Source organism: Myotis lucifugus, unplaced genomic scaffold, assembly GCF_000147115.1.
Source record: "Myotis lucifugus unplaced genomic scaffold, Myoluc2.0 scaffold_336, whole genome shotgun sequence".
NCBI lineage: Eukaryota > Metazoa > Chordata > Mammalia > Chiroptera > Vespertilionidae > Myotis > Myotis lucifugus.
This window is the reverse complement of record NW_005871384.1, coordinates 480291-481228: the sequence shown is the minus strand read 5'-3', so window position 1 is coordinate 481228 and position 938 is coordinate 480291. Positions and strand designations below refer to the sequence as shown.

At 59.5% G+C, this 938-nt stretch overlaps 1 protein-coding gene across 3 annotated transcripts in view; it reads left to right on the top strand.

The window, feature by feature from the left end:
* The window catches only part of SLC4A2 (solute carrier family 4 member 2), a 17066-nt gene that overhangs the window by 2517 nt on the left and 13611 nt on the right, over window positions 1-938 (top strand). The gene's annotated exons all lie outside the window — the stretch shown is intronic.

Genomic DNA, 938 nt, shown 5'->3' with positions numbered 1-938 from the left:
AGGTGAGGAGTGGGGCACTTGCATGTGCTCAAAAACATTTCACAGGATTTCTGGGACCAGGGTGGGATGTCCACCCTCCTTAATCCTCTCCCTTGCACCCAGACGTGTCTTGGCTAAAGGCCTGTTGGGGGAGGTGAAGAGAGCCGTCAGTTGAGTTGAGTGCTTGCCAGGAATGTGTCGCTTCAGGCACCCCATTCTGGACTGACACCCCCCTCAGACATATATTGTTGGACCCTCCACTGGCCTGTCTTACCACGGAGGTAGCCCTAAGTTGGGCAACCCTGAGTCCCCCAACCACACAGTGGGGAATTTCAGTACTTTTGCCCCCCTGTGATTCCCCCACTTGTGAATGGGTACCCCAGTTTGCACAGGTCAGGTTCCCTAATTGCAGCTCTCTCCTCCCCCACCACACACAGTGTTCTCCCAGACACCCCTACAGTCACAGTCAGGAGGGCGTCAGCCCTGCCACTCAGATTTTCCTGGCCCGAGGGGAAGGGAGCGATCAGGACTGCCCTTCAAGGCAGAACCTCAGGGCTCTGTGCCCACCTCCTCCAAGTTCACGTGCCCTTCCCCCAGTATAAAACTCGGCCTGGTCTGTGCCTGTCCTCCCTCCCTCCCACGGAGTGAGTGGAGTGGGGCTCCTGCCCCTCCCCCAGGGAGCCTGCATCCCTCCGGCCTGGCTTTCATCAGGGGAGGGGGCAGTCATGCTCTCCTCCCCTGCCCTGGGCCATCCCCTGACCCCCTTGCTTGTCTGTTTGGACTCTCTCCAGAGTTCTTTCTCTCCCTTCCTTCCTCCCCACGTTCCTGCTCCATGGGGTATCGCACTCTCTCCAGCACACCCCTCCCTGGTCTCAGTCCACCTCCGCATGCCACCACGAGGTCACTGCTCCTGCTTCTGGCTCAGCCTGTCCTTTCCCTCCCCCTCTCCTTGCCCCTTC